Raw genomic sequence first — 19,444 nt, forward strand, 5'->3', positions numbered from 1 at the left:
CACTTATTTATTTATTTTTTGTCTCACTGTGTCACTTTTTGCGTGTTGTGTGTTCACAGGATTTGTCAGGATGCGGTAGCCCTTCTGGGTGTCCCTCCTGGCGGTCTAGGGGAGGTGTGTGTGGCCATTAGGTTCCGCACCTCCCTGCAAACACCCCGGGTACTCCTGCTTCGCAGGGTACCTACCGTAATCGACTCTGCGGGCAGATACCTTGGCTAACGCCAAGGGGGATGCCGGGAGCATTTGTGGTCTCCTAGTAGCTTCGGCGAAAAGGGACATCGAACCTGGAACCTCGCAGGTACCTTTTGGTCCGGAGGCGAAGGGTAAGGTTTGTTGGGGGGCCTCTCTCCTATCGGAGAAGGGCTTGCGATAGACCGCATCCTTTGTGCACGTTTTTTTAGTGTAACACGTTTGCACTTTTTCTTGCACTTTGGGTGAATCGAAAGCACGTTCCTCGGCTTTAGATAAAAAAAAAAAAAAAAATCTGTTCTTATCAGTTTAATATCTGATACGTCCCCTATCTGGGGACCATATATTAAATGGATTTTTGAGAACGGGGGCCGATTTCGAAGCTTGCTTCCGTCGCCCTATGCATTGACCCGATATGGCAGTATCTTCGGGTACAGTGCACCACCCCCTTACAGGGTTAAAAAGAAAGATTCCTACTTTCATTGCTACCTGCTTGCTGGCTAGCCAGCTAGCCAGCCCTGTGGGCCTTGCTGCTGCTGCAGCCAAAAAACAAAAGGTGGTGCTGCTGCTGCTTCTGCTGCTTCTGCTTCTGCTTGTGTCTGGCCCCTGTTGGAGCGTCCAGGCACAGGACTTCTGCTGCTGCTGACTAAATGGCCTCCTTAATTGGATCATTTGAGTAGCCAGCACACCTGTGCAGGTAGGGCATGACATGATAGGCAGCTGCCTTGATAGCGGGTGGGTGCTGAATGTTCCTAATTGACAAAATAAGATTAATGCTTATGAAGAAATATAAAATCTCATCCCTTCCCCAATATCGCGCCACACCCCTACCCCTTAATTCCCTGGTTGAACGTGATGGACATATGTCTTTTTTCGACCGTACTAACTATGTAACTATGTAACATAACATGGGGGGGGGGGGGGGGGGTCTCCTGGCTGTTCACACAGGTGTGTCATTGCTGTACATTGACCATGCATTGCTTCTGTGGTATTGCAAAGGCAAAGACAAATGCTTCCAGCCATCCATTGCACTAATGGATTGGTCATCAGCTGGCTGTCTATGTCCCGCATCAATATAGACCAAAGTACAGAGGGTTAGGCTATGCTATTGTGCACCTACCTGATGCATCAGAAGGTGCGAGGCCCTTGCTAAATTCTGTGCACAGACTTTGAGATCTATGCTTTAGACTGTATCTAAACCTGCTCCAACATGGACTGACATTCTGGCCTACTTTCAGCCGATGCGACTTGTCTGTCGCTGAACAGTCGCTTTTTATGTATTCAGCACCTATGTATAATGTTGTAAAAATGCTCTAGAAGCTAAAGTCGCAGAAATGTCACACATATTTGGCCTGCAACTTTCTGTGCGACAAATTCAGACAGGAAAAATCAGTATAAATCCTTAGAAAATTATCCCCCAGTGTCTCCATCTGCTGGCGGTATTGAATAAGCATTGCTGCACTGATGGGGTATGCATTAGACGAAAAAAAAGAAGAAAAAGAAGAATAATACGCCCAGAAAAGAGGCGAAAAGGAGAAAAACGTAAAAAAACGTGAAAAAAAAGTAAGAGGAAGAGAAGGGAAAAAAAGGTGGAAATGGGTTTAAAAGTGATTTCGGCGGAGAAATATATATATATATATATATATATATATATATATATATATATATATGCGCACACACACACATAGATATAAACGTATTCTCCGTTGAGATATTGCAGCCGCTGCTGTGTCCAGGCCCAGGAGCCTTAGCACTGTGCTGTGATGTCACTCAATACCACTGACATCACTAGGTGTAAACAACATCTCTCCTTTGCTGTGTATGTGACTATGGAGCTGTTTGGTGATGTCGTCTATTACGGCCTTCATAGAAGCAACAGGAGATTGTTGCATCCATCTTGAACCCTCAGAACTACAGTGCTATGATGTCACTCACTTCCACAGGCCTTGCAGAGTGTAAACAACAACAACCCAGCTTTGTTGTGTATGTAACCAAAGGGATTTGTGATGTCACCTAGAACCTTCACAGCAGCGACAGCTTTATGAGGAGCATCAGCACTGCTCTGCCTGAGCAGAACCATCACCGCCATAGGTTGTCAAATAACCCGGATTTAACCCACACAGGTAAGTCCAATGGGGTGCAGGCATGTCCTCTATGCTTACAGCTTCCCGTGGGTGTTGGTTTGATACCGTTTGGGGACAGCCAAGGAGGCATCTGCAGGCAACAAAGGTAGGTGTGTGCTTGTGTGTGTGTTTCCTATGCAGATCCTAAGCCCAGTGTCACATGCAAGTAGGAGGAGTAAGAAGGGTTCCTGGCAAATCCGGGTTATGGATTGCATTTAAAAAGGCCCCGTGGGAGTGCAATGGGCCCCTGTCTTGCTGCTTAGCAATAATGGTATGGGTTTAGGTTCTGCTGTGTGTACTGGTGGTTGACTGCCCCCCAGCCCAGAGTGTGCATGGAAAATTGTCTGGCAGCCTCCCTGACAGCAAGCAGTGATAGTGCCCATGAAGGGGACCTTGTTGGGCCCGCCCCTTTCACGGTTATCGCTTCTCGGCCTTTTGGCTAAGATCAAGTGTAGTATCTGTCTTATCTTATCAGTTTAATATCTGATACGTCCCCTATCTGGGGACCATATATTAAATGGATTTTTGAGAACGGGGGCCGATTTCGAAGCTTGCTTCCGTCGCCCTATGCATTGACCCGATATGGCAGTATCTTCAGGTACAGTGCACCACCCCCTTACAGGGTTAAAAAGAAAGATTCCTACTTTCATTGCTACCTGCTTGCTGGCTAGCCAGCTAGCCAGCCCTGTGGGCCTTGCTGCTGCTGCAGCCAAAAAACAAAAGGTGGTGCTGCTGCTGCTTCTGCTGCTTCTGCTTCTGCTTGTGTCTGGCCCCTGTTGGAGCGTCCAGGCACAGGACTTCTGCTGCTGCTGACTAAATGGCCTCCTTAATTGGATCATTTGAGTAGCCAGCACACCTGTGCAGGTAGGGCATGACATGATAGGCAGCTGCCTTGATAGCGGGTGGGTGCTGAATGTTCCTAATTGACAAAATAAGATTAATGCTTATGAAGAAATATAAAATCTCATCCCTTCCCCAATATCGCGCCACACCCCTACCCCTTAATTCCCTGGTTGAACGTGATGGACATATGTCTTTTTTCGACCGTACTAACTATGTAACTATGTAACATAACATGGGGGGGGGGGGGGGGGGGGGGGTCTCCTGGCTGTTCACACAGGTGTGTCATTGCTGTACATTGACCATGCATTGCTTCTGTGGTATTGCAAAGGCAAAGACAAATGCTTCCAGCCATCCATTGCACTAATGGATTGGTCATCAGCTGGCTGTCTATGTCCCGCATCAATATAGACCAAAGTACAGAGGGTTAGGCTATGCTATTGTGCACCTACCTGATGCATCAGAAGGTGCGAGGCCCTTGCTAAATTCTGTGCACAGACTTTGAGATCTATGCTTTAGACTGTATCTAAACCTGCTCCAACATGGACTGACATTCTGGCCTACTTTCAGCCGATGCGACTTGTCTGTCGCTGAACAGTCGCTTTTTATGTATTCAGCACCTATGTATAATGTTGTAAAAATGCTCTAGAAGCTAAAGTAGCAGAAATGTCACACATATTTGGCCTGCAACTTTCTGTGCGACAAATTCAGACAGGAAAAATCAGTATAAATCCTTAGAAAATTATCCCCCAGTGTCTCCATCTGCTGGCGGTATTGAATAAGCATTGCTGCACTGATGGGGTATGCATTAGACGAAAAAAAAGAAGAAAAAGAAGAATAATACGCCCAGAAAAGAGGCGAAAAGGAGAAAAACGTAAAAAAACGTGAAAAAAAAGTAAGAGGAAGAGAAGGGAAAAAAAGGTGGAAATGGGTTTAAAAGTGATTTCGGCGGAGAAATATATATATATATATATATATATATATATATATATATATATGCGCACACACACACATAGATATAAACGTATTCTCCGTTGAGATATTGCAGCCGCTGCTGTGTCCAGGCCCAGGAGCCTTAGCACTGTGCTGTGATGTCACTCAATACCACTGACATCACTAGGTGTAAACAACTTCTCTCCTTTGCTGTGTATGTGACTATGGAGCTGTTTGGTGATGTCGTCTATTACGGCCTTCATAGAAGCAACAGGAGATTGTTGCATCCATCTTGAACCCTCAGAACTACAGTGCTATGATGTCACTCACTTCCACAGGCCTTGCAGAGTGTAAACAACAACAACCCAGCTTTGTTGTGTATGTAACCAAAGGGATTTGTGATGTCACCTAGAACCTTCACAGCAGCGACAGCTTTATGAGGAGCATCAGCACTGCTCTGCCTGAGCAGAACCATCACCGCCATAGGTTGTCAAATAACCCGGATTTAACCCACACAGGTAAGTCCAATGGGGTGCAGGCATGTCCTCTATGCTTACAGCTTCCCGTGGGTGTTGGTTTGATACCGTTTGGGGACAGCCAAGGAGGCATCTGCAGGCAACAAAGGTAGGTGTGTGCTTGTGTGTGTGTTTCCTATGCAGATCCTAAGCCCAGTGTCACATGCAAGTAGGAGGAGTAAGAAGGGTTCCTGGCAAATCCGGGTTATGGATTGCATTTAAAAAGGCCCCGTGGGAGTGCAATGGGCCCCTGTCTTGCTGCTTAGCAATAATGGTATGGGTTTAGGTTCTGCTGTGTGTACTGGTGGTTGACTGCCCCCCAGCCCAGAGTGTGCATGGAAAATTGTCTGGCAGCCTCCCTGACAGCAAGCAGTGATAGTGCCCATGAAGGGGACCTTGTTGGGCCCGCCCCTTTCACGGTTATCGCTTCTCGGCCTTTTGGCTAAGATCAAGTGTAGTATCTGTTCTTATCAGTTTAATATCTGATACGTCCCCTATCTGGGGACCAAATATTAACCCCTTCATGACCCAGCCCATTTTCACCTTCATGACCTGGGCATTTTTTGAAAATCTGACCACTGTCACTTTAAACATTAATAACTTTGGAATGCTTTTACTTATCATTCTGATTCCGAGATTGTTTTTTCGTGACATATTCTACTTTATTTTATCGGTAAAATTTCACTGATATTTGTATCCTTTCTTGGTAAAAAATCTAAAAATTTCATGAAAATTTTGAAAATTTAGCATTTTTCTAACTTTGAAAGTCTCTGCTTGAAAGGAAAATGGATATTCCAAATATATTACATATTGATTCACATATACAATATGTCTACTTTGTGTTTGCATTAAAAAATTTACAAGTTTTTACTTTTGGAAGACATCAGAGGGCTTCAAAGTTCCGCAGCAATTTTCCAATTTTTCTCAAGATTTTCAAAATCTTAATTTTTCAGGGCCCAGTTCAGGTTGGAAGTGGATTTTAAGGATCTTCATATTAGAAATACCCCATAAATGACCCCATTATAAAAACTGCACCCCCCAAAGTATTCAAAATGACATTCAGTAAGTGTTTTAACCCTTTAGGTGTTTCACAGGAATAGCAGCAAAGTGAAGGAGAAAATTCTAAATCTTCATTTTTTACACTCGCATTTTCTTGTAGACCCAATTTTTTAATTTTTACAAGGGGTAAAAGGAGAGAAATCACCCTAAAATTTGTAACCCAATTTCTCTCGAGTAAGGAAATACCTCATATGCGTATGTAAAATGTTCGGTGGGCGCAGTAGACGGCTCAGAAGGGAAGGAGCGACAATGGGATTTTGGAGAGTGAGTTTTTCTGAAAGGGTTTTTGGGGGGCATGTCCCATTTAGGAAGCCCCTATGGTGCCAGAACAGTGGACCCCCCCACATGTGACCCCATTTTGGAAACTATACCCCTCATGGAATGTAATAAGGGGTGCAGTGAGCATTTACACCCCACTGGCGTTTGACAGATATTTGAAACGGTGGACTGTGCAAATCAAAAATTTTATTTTTCATTTTCACAGACCACTGTTCCAAAAATCTGTCATACACCAGTGGGGTGTAAATGCTCACTGCACCCCTTATTACATTCCGTGAGGGGTGTACTTTCCAAAATGGGGTCACATATGGATATTTATTGTTTTGCGTTTGTCAGAACTGCTGTAACAATCAGCCACCCCTGTGCAAATCGCCTCAAATGTACATGGTGCACTCTCCCTTCTGGGCCTTGTTGTGCGCCCCCAGAGCACTTTGCGCCCACATATGGGGTATCTCCGTACTCAGGAGAAATTGCGTTACAAATTTAGAGGGTCTTTTTTCCCTTTTACCTCTTGTGAAAATGAAAAGTATAGGGCAACACCAGCATGTCAGTGTAAAAAATTTATTTTTTTACACTAACATGCTGGTGTAGACCCCAACTTCACCTTTTCATAAGGGGTTAAAGAAGAAAAAGCCCCCCAAAATTTGTAAGGCAATTTCTCCCGAGTACGGCGATACCCCATATGTGTCCCAAAACTGTTGCCCTGAAATACGACAGGGCTCCAAAGTGAGAGAGCGCCATGCGCATTTGAGGCCTGAATTAGGGATTTGCATAGGGGTGGACATAGGGGTATTCTACGCCAGTGATTCTCAAACAGGGTGCCTCCAGCTGTTACAAAACTCCCAGCATGCCTGGACAGTCAATGGCTGTCCGGCAATACTGGGAGTTATTATTTTGCAACAGCTGGAGGCTCCGTTTTGGAAACAGTAGCGTACCAGACGTTTTTCATTTTTTGGGGGGAGGGGGGCTGTGTAGGGGTATGTGTATATGTAGTGTTTTTTACTTTTTATTTTAGGTTAGTGTCAGTGTAGTGTAGTGTTTTTAGGGTACAGTCACATGGGCAGAGGTTCACAGCAAGTTTGCCGCTGGAAGTTTGAGCTGCAGCGCAAAATTTGCGCCATCTCAAACTTGCAGCACTCACTGTAAACCTCCGCCCATGTGAGTGTACCCTGTACATTCACATTGGGGGGAGGGGGCAAACATCCAGCTGTTGCAAACTCCGAGCATGCCCTTTGGCTGTCCGTGCATGCTGGGAGTTGTAGTTTTGCAACAGCTGGAGGAACACTGGTTTGGAAACACTAAGTTAAGTAATAAACTTTCAAGTGTTTTGCAACCAAACTTAGTGTTTCCAAACCAGTGTGCCTCCAGCTGTTGCAAAACTACAACTCCCAGCATGCATGGTCTGTCAGTGCATGCTGGGAGTTATAGTTTTGCAACAATTGCAACAGCTGGAGGCACTGAGGTAGGAAACGGACAATGTTTCCCAACTAGTGTGCCTCCAGATGTTGCAAAACTACAACTCCCAGCATGCCCAGACTGCCAAGGCATGCTGGAAGTTGTAGTTCGGCAATATCTGAAGGATCAGATGTTGCTGAACTACAACTTCCAGCATGCCTGGGCAGTCTGGGCATGCTGGGAGTTGTAGTTTTGCAACATCTGGAGGTCCACAGTTTGGAGACCACTGTATAATGGTCTCCAATCTGTGCTCTTCCAGATGTTAGAGAACTACAACTCCCAGCATGCCTGGACAGACTGAGCATGCTGAGATTTGTAGTTTTGCAACATCTGGAAGAGCACAGATTGGAGACCATTATACAGTGGTCTCCAAACTGTGGACCTCCAGATGTTGCAAAACTACAACTCCCAGCATGCCCAGAAAGCCAAAGGCTGTCTGGGCATGCTGGGAGTTGCAGTTTTGAAACTCTCAGAGGCAGCAGTGAGATCGCTTTACGGCGATCTCACTGCTGCCAATGAAGATGCCGCCCTGCTGCCGGAAACTCACCTCCGGGACGCAGCGCAGCCAAGACCGCATGGAGGACGCCGGGACCGCACGGAGGACGCCGGGACCGCTCGGGACACCGATCCGACGGGTAAGTGACGCCGGGGGACGGGACAGGGACACTTAGCAGAGCGGTGTGTGTCCCGATCCCCATGATCGGGACTTACACACCGCGCTGCTAAGTATTTTCATAGCGAAACGCTGCTATCAGCTAGTCAGATTTGACCAGCTGATAGCAGCGATCGCTGGGGGGGGGTGGGGGACGAAACCCCCCGTGGTCGCACGGTAAGATGGCTGGCTATCAGTGATAGCCACCATCTTTCCGGGCGCTGCGGGGTGCCGCGAGTAGCGGCAGTAATGTCCATGACGTACCTGTATGTCATGGGTCGGGAACACCTTGCCACCCATGACGTACAGGTATGTCATAGGTCGGGAAGGGGTTAAATGGATTTTTGAGAACGGGGGCCGATTTCGAAGCTTGCTTCCGTCGCCCTATGCATTGACCCGATATGGCAGTATCTTCGGGTACAGTGCACCACCCCCTTACAGGGTTAAAAAGAAAGATTCCTACTTTCATTGCTACCTGCTTGCTGGCTAGCCAGCTAGCCAGCCCTGTGGGCCTTGCTGCTGCTGCAGCCAAAAAACAAAAGGTGGTGCTGCTGCTGCTTCTGCTGCTTCTGCTTCTGCTTGTGTCTGGCCCCTGTTGGAGCGTCCAGGCACAGGACTTCTGCTGCTGCTGACTAAATGGCCTCCTTAATTGGATCATTTGAGTAGCCAGCACACCTGTGCAGGTAGGGCATGACATGATAGGCAGCTGCCTTGATAGCGGGTGGGTGCTGAATGTTCCTAATTGACAAAATAAGATTAATGCTTATGAAGAAATATAAAATCTCATCCCTTCCCCAATATCGCGCCACACCCCTACCCCTTAATTCCCTGGTTGAACGTGATGGACATATGTCTTTTTTCGACCGTACTAACTATGTAACTATGTAACATAACATGGGGGGGGGGGGGGGGGTCTCCTGGCTGTTCACACAGGTGTGTCATTGCTGTACATTGACCATGCATTGCTTCTGTGGTATTGCAAAGGCAAAGACAAATGCTTCCAGCCATCCATTGCACTAATGGATTGGTCATCAGCTGGCTGTCTATGTCCCGCATCAATATAGACCAAAGTACAGAGGGTTAGGCTATGCTATTGTGCACCTACCTGATGCATCAGAAGGTGCGAGGCCCTTGCTAAATTCTGTGCACAGACTTTGAGATCTATGCTTTAGACTGTATCTAAACCTGCTCCAACATGGACTGACATTCTGGCCTACTTTCAGCCGATGCGACTTGTCTGTCGCTGAACAGTCGCTTTTTATGTATTCAGCACCTATGTATAATGTTGTAAAAATGCTCTAGAAGCTAAAGTCGCAGAAATGTCACACATATTTGGCCTGCAACTTTCTGTGCGACAAATTCAGACAGGAAAAATCAGTATAAATCCTTAGAAAATTATCCCCCAGTGTCTCCATCTGCTGGCGGTATTGAATAAGCATTGCTGCACTGATGGGGTATGCATTAGACGAAAAAAAAGAAGAAAAAGAAGAATAATACGCCCAGAAAAGAGGCGAAAAGGAGAAAAACGTAAAAAAACGTGAAAAAAAAGTAAGAGGAAGAGAAGGGAAAAAAAGGTGGAAATGGGTTTAAAAGTGATTTCGGCGGAGAAATATATATATATATATATATATATATATATATATATATATATATGTGCACACACACATATATATAAACGTATTCTCCGTTGAGATATTGCAGCCGCTGCTGTGTCCAGGCCCAGGAGCCTTAGCACTGTGCTGTGATGTCACTCAATACCACTGACATCACTAGGTGTAAACAACATCTCTCCTTTGCTGTGTATGTGACTATGGAGCTGTTTGGTGATGTCGTCTATTACGGCCTTCATAGAAGCAACAGGAGATTGTTGCATCCATCTTGAACCCTCAGAACTACAGTGCTATGATGTCACTCACTTCCACAGGCCTTGCAGAGTGTAAACAACAACAACCCAGCTTTGTTGTGTATGTAACCAAAGGGATTTGTGATGTCACCTAGAACCTTCACAGCAGCGACAGCTTTATGAGGAGCATCAGCACTGCTCTGCCTGAGCAGAACCATCACCGCCATAGGTTGTCAAATAACCCGGATTTAACCCACACAGGTAAGTCCAATGGGGTGCAGGCATGTCCTCTATGCTTACAGCTTCCCGTGGGTGTTGGTTTGATACCGTTTGGGGACAGCCAAGGAGGCATCTGCAGGCAACAAAGGTAGGTGTGTGCTTGTGTGTGTGTTTCCTATGCAGATCCTAAGCCCAGTGTCACATGCAAGTAGGAGGAGTAAGAAGGGTTCCTGGCAAATCCGGGTTATGGATTGCATTTAAAAAGGCCCCGTGGGAGTGCAATGGGCCCCTGTCTTGCTGCTTAGCAATAATGGTATGGGTTTAGGTTCTGCTGTGTGTACTGGTGGTTGACTGCCCCCCAGCCCAGAGTGTGCATGGAAAATTGTCTGGCAGCCTCCCTGACAGCAAGCAGTGATAGTGCCCATGAAGGGGACCTTGTTGGGCCCGCCCCTTTCACGGTTATCGCTTCTCGGCCTTTTGGCTAAGATCAAGTGTAGTATCTGTTCTTATCAGTTTAATATCTGATACGTCCCCTATCTGGGGACCATATATTAAATGGATTTTTGAGAACGGGGGCCGATTTCGAAGCTTGCTTCCGTCGCCCTATGCATTGACCCGATATGGCAGTATCTTCGGGTACAGTGCACCACCCCCTTACAGGGTTAAAAAGAAAGATTCCTACTTTCATTGCTACCTGCTTGCTGGCTAGCCAGCTAGCCAGCCCTGTGGGCCTTGCTGCTGCTGCAGCCAAAAAACAAAAGGTGGTGCTGCTGCTGCTTCTGCTTCTGCTTGTGTCTGGCCCCTGTTGGAGCGTCCAGGCACAGGACTTCTGCTGCTGCTGACTAAATGGCCTCCTTAATTGGATCATTTGAGTAGCCAGCACACCTGTGCAGGTAGGGCATGACATGATAGGCAGCTGCCTTGATAGCGGGTGGGTGCTGAATGTTCCTAATTGACAAAATAAGATTAATGCTTATGAAGAAATATAAAATCTCATCCCTTCCCCAATATCGCGCCACACCCCTACCCCTTAATTCCCTGGTTGAACGTGATGGACATATGTCTTTTTTCGACCGTACTAACTATGTAACTATGTAACATAACATGGGGGGGGGGGGGGGGGTCTCCTGGCTGTTCACACAGGTGTGTCATTGCTGTACATTGACCATGCATTGCTTCTGTGGTATTGCAAAGGCAAAGACAAATGCTTCCAGCCATCCATTGCACTAATGGATTGGTCATCAGCTGGCTGTCTATGTCCCGCATCAATATAGACCAAAGTACAGAGGGTTAGGCTATGCTATTGTGCACCTACCTGATGCATCAGAAGGTGCGAGGCCCTTGCTAAATTCTGTGCACAGACTTTGAGATCTATGCTTTAGACTGTATCTAAACCTGCTCCAACATGGACTGACATTCTGGCCTACTTTCAGCCGATGCGACTTGTCTGTCGCTGAACAGTCGCTTTTTATGTATTCAGCACCTATGTATAATGTTGTAAAAATGCTCTAGAAGCTAAAGTCGCAGAAATGTCACACATATTTGGCCTGCAACTTTCTGTGCGACAAATTCAGACAGGAAAAATCAGTATAAATCCTTAGAAAATTATCCCCCAGTGTCTCCATCTGCTGGCGGTATTGAATAAGCATTGCTGCACTGATGGGGTATGCATTAGACGAAAAAAAAGAAGAAAAAGAAGAATAATACGCCCAGAAAAGAGGCGAAAAGGAGAAAAACGTAAAAAAACGTGAAAAAAAAGTAAGAGGAAGAGAAGGGAAAAAAAGGTGGAAATGGGTTTAAAAGTGATTTCGGCGGAGAAATATATATATATATATATATATATATGCGCACACACACACATAGATATAAACGTATTCTCCGTTGAGATATTGCAGCCGCTGCTGTGTCCAGGCCCAGGAGCCTTAGCACTGTGCTGTGATGTCACTCAATACCACTGACATCACTAGGTGTAAACAACATCTCTCCTTTGCTGTGTATGTGACTATGGAGCTGTTTGGTGATGTCGTCTATTACGGCCTTCATAGAAACAACAGGAGATTGTTGCATCCATCTTGAACCCTCAGAACTACAGTGCTATGATGTCACTCACTTCCACAGGCCTTGCAGAGTGTAAACAACAACAACCCAGCTTTGTTGTGTATGTAACCAAAGGGATTTGTGATGTCACCTAGAACCTTCACAGCAGCGACAGCTTTATGAGGAGCATCAGCACTGCTCTGCCTGAGCAGAACCATCACCGCCATAGGTTGTCAAATAACCCGGATTTAACCCACACAGGTAAGTCCAATGGGGTGCAGGCATGTCCTCTATGCTTACAGCTTCCCGTGGGTGTTGGTTTGATACCGTTTGGGGACAGCCAAGGAGGCATCTGCAGGCAACAAAGGTAGGTGTGTGCTTGTGTGTGTGTTTCCTATGCAGATCCTAAGCCCAGTGTCACATGCAAGTAGGAGGAGTAAGAAGGGTTCCTGGCAAATCCGGGTTATGGATTGCATTTAAAAAGGCCCCGTGGGAGTGCAATGGGCCCCTGTCTTGCTGCTTAGCAATAATGGTATGGGTTTAGGTTCTGCTGTGTGTACTGGTGGTTGACTGCCCCCCAGCCCAGAGTGTGCATGGAAAATTGTCTGGCAGCCTCCCTGACAGCAAGCAGTGATAGTGCCCATGAAGGGGACCTTGTTGGGCCCGCCCCTTTCACGGTTATCGCTTCTCGGCCTTTTGGCTAAGATCAAGTGTAGTATCTGTTCTTATCAGTTTAATATCTGATACGTCCCCTATCTGGGGACCATATATTAAATGGATTTTTGAGAACGGGGGCCGATTTCGAAGCTTGCTTCCGTCGCCCTATGCATTGACCCGATATGGCAGTATCTTCGGGTACAGTGCACCACCCCCTTACAGGGTTAAAAAGAAAGATTCCTACTTTCATTGCTACCTGCTTGCTGGCTAGCCAGCTAGCCAGCCCTGTGGGCCTTGCTGCTGCTGCAGCCAAAAAACAAAAGGTGGTGCTGCTGCTGCTTCTGCTGCTTCTGCTTCTGCTTGTGTCTGGCCCCTGTTGGAGCGTCCAGGCACAGGACTTCTGCTGCTGCTGACTAAATGGCCTCCTTAATTGGATCATTTGAGTAGCCAGCACACCTGTGCAGGTAGGGCATGACATGATAGGCAGCTGCCTTGATAGCGGGTGGGTGCTGAATGTTCCTAATTGACAAAATAAGATTAATGCTTATGAAGAAATATAAAATCTCATCCCTTCCCCAATATCGCGCCACACCCCTACCCCTTAATTCCCTGGTTGAACGTGATGGACATATGTCTTTTTTCGACCGTACTAACTATGTAACTATGTAACATAACATGGGGGGGGGGGGGGGGGGGGGTCTCCTGGCTGTTCACACAGGTGTGTCATTGCTGTACATTGACCATGCATTGCTTCTGTGTTATTGCAAAGGCAAAGACAAATGCTTCCAGCCATCCATTGCACTAATGGATTGGTCATCAGCTGGCTGTCTATGTCCCGCATCAATATAGACCAAAGTACAGAGGGTTAGGCTATGCTATTGTGCACCTACCTGATGCATCAGAAGGTGCGAGGCCCTTGCTAAATTCTGTGCACAGACTTTGAGATCTATGCTTTAGACTGTATCTAAACCTGCTCCAACATGGACTGACATTCTGGCCTACTTTCAGCCGATGCGACTTGTCTGTCGCTGAACAGTCGCTTTTTATGTATTCAGCACCTATGTATAATGTTGTAAAAATGCTCTAGAAGCTAAAGTCGCAGAAATGTCACACATATTTGGCCTGCAACTTTCTGTGCGACAAATTCAGACAGGAAAAATCAGTATAAATCCTTAGAAAATTATCCCCCAGTGTCTCCATCTGCTGGCGGTATTGAATAAGCATTGCTGCACTGATGGGGTATGCATTAGACGAAAAAAAAGAAGAAAAAGAAGAATAATACGCCCAGAAAAGAGGCGAAAAGGAGAAAAACGTAAAAAAACGTGAAAAAAAAGTAAGAGGAAGAGAAGGGAAAAAAAGGTGGAAATGGGTTTAAAAGTGATTTCGGCGGAGAAATATATATATATATATATATATATATATATATATATATATGCGCACACACACACATAGATATAAACGTATTCTCCGTTGAGATATTGCAGCCGCTGCTGTGTCCAGGCCCAGGAGCCTTAGCACTGTGCTGTGATGTCACTCAATACCACTGACATCACTAGGTGTAAACAACATCTCTCCTTTGCTGTGTATGTGACTATGGAGCTGTTTGGTGATGTCGTCTATTACGGCCTTCATAGAAGCAACAGGAGATTGTTGCATCCATCTTGAACCCTCAGAACTACAGTGCTATGATGTCACTCACTTCCACAGGCCTTGCAGAGTGTAAACAACAACAACCCAGCTTTGTTGTGTATGTAACCAAAGGGATTTGTGATGTCACCTAGAACCTTCACAGCAGCGACAGCTTTATGAGGAGCATCAGCACTGCTCTGCCTGAGCAGAACCATCACCGCCATAGGTTGTCAAATAACCCGGATTTAACCCACACAGGTAAGTCCAATGGGGTGCAGGCATGTCCTCTATGCTTACAGCTTCCCGTGGGTGTTGGTTTGATACCGTTTGGGGACAGCCAAGGAGGCATCTGCAGGCAACAAAGGTAGGTGTGTGCTTGTGTGTGTGTTTCCTATGCAGATCCTAAGCCCAGTGTCACATGCAAGTAGGAGGAGTAAGAAGGGTTCCTGGCAAATCCGGGTTATGGATTGCATTTAAAAAGGCCCCGTGGGAGTGCAATGGGCCCCTGTCTTGCTGCTTAGCAATAATGGTATGGGTTTAGGTTCTGCTGTGTGTACTGGTGGTTGACTGCCCCCCAGCCCAGAGTGTGCATGGAAAATTGTCTGGCAGCCTCCCTGACAGCAAGCAGTGATAGTGCCCATGAAGGGGACCTTGTTGGGCCCGCCCCTTTCACGGTTATCGCTTCTCGGCCTTTTGGCTAAGATCAAGTGTAGTATCTGTTCTTATCAGTTTAATATCTGATACGTCCCCTATCTGGGGACCATATATTAAATGGATTTTTGAGAACGGGGGCCGATTTCGAAGCTTGCTTCCGTCGCCCTATGCATTGACCCGATATGGCAGTATCTTCGGGTACAGTGCACCACCCCCTTACAGGGTTAAAAAGAAAGATTCCTACTTTCATTGCTACCTGCTTGCTGGCTAGCCAGCTAGCCAGCCCTGTGGGCCTTGCTGCTGCTGCAGCCAAAAAACAAAAGGTGGTGCTGCTGCTGCTTCTGCTTCTGCTTGTGTCTGGCCCCTGTTGGAGCGTCCAGGCACAGGACTTCTGCTGCTGCTGACTAAATGGCCTCCTTAATTGGATCATTTGAGTAGCCAGCACACCTGTGCAGGTAGGGCATGACATGATAGGCAGCTGCCTTGATAGCGGGTGGGTGCTGAATGTTCCTAATTGACAAAATAAGATTAATGCTTATGAAGAAATATAAAATCTCATCCCTTCCCCAATATCGCGCCACACCCCTACCCCTTAATTCCCTGGTTGAACGTGATGGACATATGTCTTTTTTCGACCGTACTAACTATGTAACTATGTAACATAACATGGGGGGGGGGGGGGGTCTCCTGGCTGTTCACACAGGTGTGTCATTGCTGTACATTGACCATGCATTGCTTCTGTGGTATTGCAAAGGCAAAGACAAATGCTTCCAGCCATCCATTGCACTAATGGATTGGTCATCAGCTGGCTGTCTATGTCCCGCATCAATATAGACCAAAGTACAGAGGGTTAGGCTATGCTATTGTGCACCTACCTGATGCATCAGAAGGTGCGAGGCCCTTGCTAAATTCTGTGCACAGACTTTGAGATCTATGCTTTAGACTGTATCTAAACCTGCTCCAACATGGACTGACATTCTGGCCTACTTTCAGCCGATGCGACTTGTCTGTCGCTGAACAGTCGCTTTTTATGTATTCAGCACCTATGTATAATGTTGTAAAAATGCTCTAGAAGCTAAAGTCGCAGAAATGTCACACATATTTGGCCTGCAACTTTCTGTGCGACAAATTCAGACAGGAAAAATCAGTATAAATCCTTAGAAAATTATCCCCCAGTGTCTCCATCTGCTGGCGGTATTGAATAAGCATTGCTGCACTGATGGGGTATGCATTAGACGAAAAAAAAGAAGAAAAAGAAGAATAATACGCCCAGAAAAGAGGCGAAAAGGAGAAAAACGTAAAAAAAACGTGAAAAAAAAGTAAGAGGAAGAGAAGGGAAAAAAAGGTGGAAATGGGTTTAAAAGTGATTTCGGCGGAGAAATATATATATATATATATATATATATATATATATATGCGCACACACACACATAGATATAAACGTATTCTCCGTTGAGATATTGCAGCCGCTGCTGTGTCCAGGCCCAGGAGCCTTAGCACTGTGCTGTGATGTCACTCAATACCACTGACATCACTAGGTGTAAACAACATCTCTCCTTTGCTGTGTATGTGACTATGGAGCTGTTTGGTGATGTCGTCTATTACGGCCTTCATAGAAGCAACAGGAGATTGTTGCATCCATCTTGAACCCTCAGAACTACAGTGCTATGATGTCACTCACTTCCACAGGCCTTGCAGAGTGTAAACAACAACAACCCAGCTTTGTTGTGTATGTAACCAAAGGGATTTGTGATGTCACCTAGAACCTTCACAGCAGCGACAGCTTTATGAGGAGCATCAGCACTGCTCTGCCTGAGCAGAACCATCACCGCCATAGGTTGTCAAATAACCCGGATTTAACCCACACAGGTAAGTCCAATGGGGTGCAGGCATGTCCTCTATGCTTACAGCTTCCCGTGGGTGTTGGTTTGATACCGTTTGGGGACAGCCAAGGAGGCATCTGCAGGCAACAAAGGTAGGTGTGTGCTTGTGTGTGTGTTTCCTATGCAGATCCTAAGCCCAGTGTCACATGCAAGTAGGAGGAGTAAGAAGGGTTCCTGGCAAATCCGGGTTATGGATTGCATTTAAAAAGGCCCCGTGGGAGTGCAATGGGCCCCTGTCTTGCTGCTTAGCAATAATGGTATGGGTTTAGGTTCTGCTGTGTGTACTGGTGGTTGACTGCCCCCCAGCCCAGAGTGTGCATGGAAAATTGTCTGGCAGCCTCCCTGACAGCAAGCAGTGATAGTGCCCATGAAGGGGACCTTGTTGGGCCCGCCCCTTTCACGGTTATCGCTTCTCGGCCTTTTGGCTAAGATCAAGTGTAGTATCTGTTCTTATCAGTTTAATATCTGATACGTCCCCTATCTGGGGACCATATATTAAATGGATTTTTGAGAACGGGGGCCGATTTCGAAGCTTGCTTCCGTCGCCCTATGCATTGACCCGATATGGCAGTATCTTCGGGTACAGTGCACCACCCCCTTACAGGGTTAAAAAGAAAGATTCCTACTTTCATTGCTACCTGCTTGCTGGCTAGCCAGCTAGCCAGCCCTGTGGGCCTTGCTGCTGCTGCAGCCAAAAAACAAAAGGTGGTGCTGCTGCTGCTTCTGCTGCTTCTGCTTCTGCTTGTGTCTGGCCCCTGTTGGAGCGTCCAGGCACAGGACTTCTGCTGCTGCTGACTAAATGGCCTCCTTAATTGGATCATTTGAGTAGCCAGCACACCTGTGCAGGTAGGGCATGACATGATAGGCAGCTGCCTTGATAGCGGGTGGGTGCTGAATGTTCCTAATTGACAAAATAAGATTAATGCTTATGAAGAAATATAAAATCTCATCCCTTCCCCAATATCGCGCCACACCCCTACCCCTTAATTCCCTGGTTGAACGTGATGGACATATGTCTTTTTTCGACCGTACTAACTATGTAACTATGTAACATAACATGGGGGGGGGGGGGGGGGGTCTCCTGGCTGTTCACACAGGTGTGTCATTGCTGTACATTGACCATGCATTGCTTCTGTGGTATTGCAAAGGCAAAGACAAATGCTTCCAGCCATCCATTGCACTAATGGATTGGTCATCAGCTGGCTGTCTATGTCCCGCATCAATATAGACCAAAGTACAGAGGGTTAGGCTATGCTATTGTGCACCTACCTGATGCATCAGAAGGTGCGAGGCCCTTGCTAAATTCTGTGCACAGACTTTGAGATCTATGCTTTAGACTGTATCTAAACCTGCTCCAACATGGACTGACATTCTGGCCTACTTTCAGCCGATGCGACTTGTCTGTCGCTGAACAGTCGCTTTTTATGTATTCAGCACCTATGTATAATGTTGTAAAAATGCTCTAGAAGCTAAAGTCGCAGAAATGTCACACATATTTGGCCTGCAACTTTCTGTGCGACAAATTCAGACAGGAAAAATCAGTATAAATCCTTAGAAAATTATCCCCCAGTGTCTCCATCTGCTGGCGGTATTGAATAAGCATTGCTGCACTGATGGGGTATGCATTAGACGAAAAAAAAGAAGAAAAAGAAGAATAATACGCCCAGAAAAGAGGCGAAAAGGAGAAAAACGTAAAAAAACGTGAAAAAAAAGTAAGAGGAAGAGAAGGGAAAAAAAGGTGGAAATGGGTTTAAAAGTGATTTCGGCGGAGAAATATATATATATATATATATATATATATATATATATATATATATGCGCACACACACACATAGATATAAACGTATTCTCCGTTGAGATATTGCAGCCGCTGCTGTGTCCAGGCCCAGGAGCCTTAGCACTGTGCTGTGATGTCACTCAATACCACTGACATCACTAGGTGTAAACAACATCTCTCCTTTGCTGTGTATGTGACTATGGAGCTGTTTGGTGATGTCGTCTATTACGGCCTTCATAGAAGCAACAGGAGATTGTTGCATCCATCTTGAACCCTCAGAACTACAGTGCTATGATGTCACTCACTTCCACAGGCCTTGCAGAGTGTAAACAACAACAACCCAGCTTTGTTGTGTATGTAACCAAAGGGATTTGTGATGTCACCTAGAACCTTCACAGCAGCGACAGCTTTATGAGGAGCATCAGCACTGCTCTGCCTGAGCAGAACCATCACCGCCATAGGTTGTCAAATAACCCGGATTTAACCCACACAGGTAAGTCCAATGGGGTGCAGGCATGTCCTCTATGCTTACAGCTTCCCGTGGGTGTTGGTTTGATACCGTTTGGGGACAGCCAAGGAGGCATCTGCAGGCAACAAAGGTAGGTGTGTGCTTGTGTGTGTGTTTCCTATGCAGATCCTAAGCCCAGTGTCACATGCAAGTAGGAGGAGTAAGAAGGGTTCCTGGCAAATCCGGGTTATG

At 46.2% G+C, this 19,444-nt stretch overlaps 6 non-coding genes and 2 pseudogenes across 6 annotated transcripts; all 8 read left to right on the top strand.

Moving 5' to 3' along the window:
• Positions 1-453: 453 nt before the first annotated feature.
• On the top strand, positions 454-636 carry LOC130336100 (U2 spliceosomal RNA). The gene has a single exon (XR_008877588.1). It is a non-coding gene; the product is annotated as a U2 spliceosomal RNA (small nuclear RNA).
• A 2,095-nt stretch (positions 637-2,731) lies between these two features.
• LOC130336085 (U2 spliceosomal RNA) lies at positions 2,732-2,926 on the top strand. The gene has a single exon (XR_008877580.1). It is a non-coding gene; the product is annotated as a U2 spliceosomal RNA (small nuclear RNA).
• A 2,096-nt stretch (positions 2,927-5,022) lies between these two features.
• Positions 5,023-5,122, top strand: LOC130336088 (U2 spliceosomal RNA; annotated as a pseudogene).
• Positions 5,123-8,361: 3,239 nt separating this feature from the next.
• LOC130336110 (U2 spliceosomal RNA) lies at positions 8,362-8,478 on the top strand (annotated as a pseudogene).
• A 2,090-nt stretch (positions 8,479-10,568) lies between these two features.
• LOC130336112 (U2 spliceosomal RNA) lies at positions 10,569-10,759 on the top strand. Its single transcript, XR_008877591.1, has one exon. It is a non-coding gene; the product is annotated as a U2 spliceosomal RNA (small nuclear RNA).
• Positions 10,760-12,824: 2,065 nt separating this feature from the next.
• On the top strand, positions 12,825-13,015 carry LOC130336113 (U2 spliceosomal RNA). The gene has a single exon (XR_008877592.1). It is a non-coding gene; the product is annotated as a U2 spliceosomal RNA (small nuclear RNA).
• Positions 13,016-15,107: 2,092 nt separating this feature from the next.
• Positions 15,108-15,298, top strand: LOC130336115 (U2 spliceosomal RNA). The gene has a single exon (XR_008877593.1). It is a non-coding gene; the product is annotated as a U2 spliceosomal RNA (small nuclear RNA).
• Positions 15,299-17,372: 2,074 nt separating this feature from the next.
• On the top strand, positions 17,373-17,563 carry LOC130336116 (U2 spliceosomal RNA). Its single transcript, XR_008877594.1, has one exon. It is a non-coding gene; the product is annotated as a U2 spliceosomal RNA (small nuclear RNA).
• Positions 17,564-19,444: the final 1,881 nt, after the last annotated feature.

Source organism: Hyla sarda, unplaced genomic scaffold (genome assembly GCF_029499605.1).
Source record: "Hyla sarda isolate aHylSar1 unplaced genomic scaffold, aHylSar1.hap1 scaffold_467, whole genome shotgun sequence".
NCBI lineage: Eukaryota > Metazoa > Chordata > Amphibia > Anura > Hylidae > Hyla > Hyla sarda.